A 209-nucleotide genomic window follows, 5' to 3' on the forward strand; every position below is an offset into this window, starting at 1 on the left:
GAGACAGAATAATGGGACAGTAAGACAGAGAAACACAATGTGAATTAACTTCTTTCCTGAGTATTTGCTTACATTTTGATTGGATGGACTAAATATCTATGCATTATTGTTTTTGCTTCTTATAAGGATGATTGTCAATACTCCCCCGATTTTGGATGACTTTTCAGGAGACTGGATACAAGTAGTAACTTCCCACATCCTAACTATTG

The sequence above is a fragment of the Penaeus chinensis genome, chromosome 21, assembly GCF_019202785.1.
Source record: "Penaeus chinensis breed Huanghai No. 1 chromosome 21, ASM1920278v2, whole genome shotgun sequence".
NCBI lineage: Eukaryota > Metazoa > Arthropoda > Malacostraca > Decapoda > Penaeidae > Penaeus > Penaeus chinensis.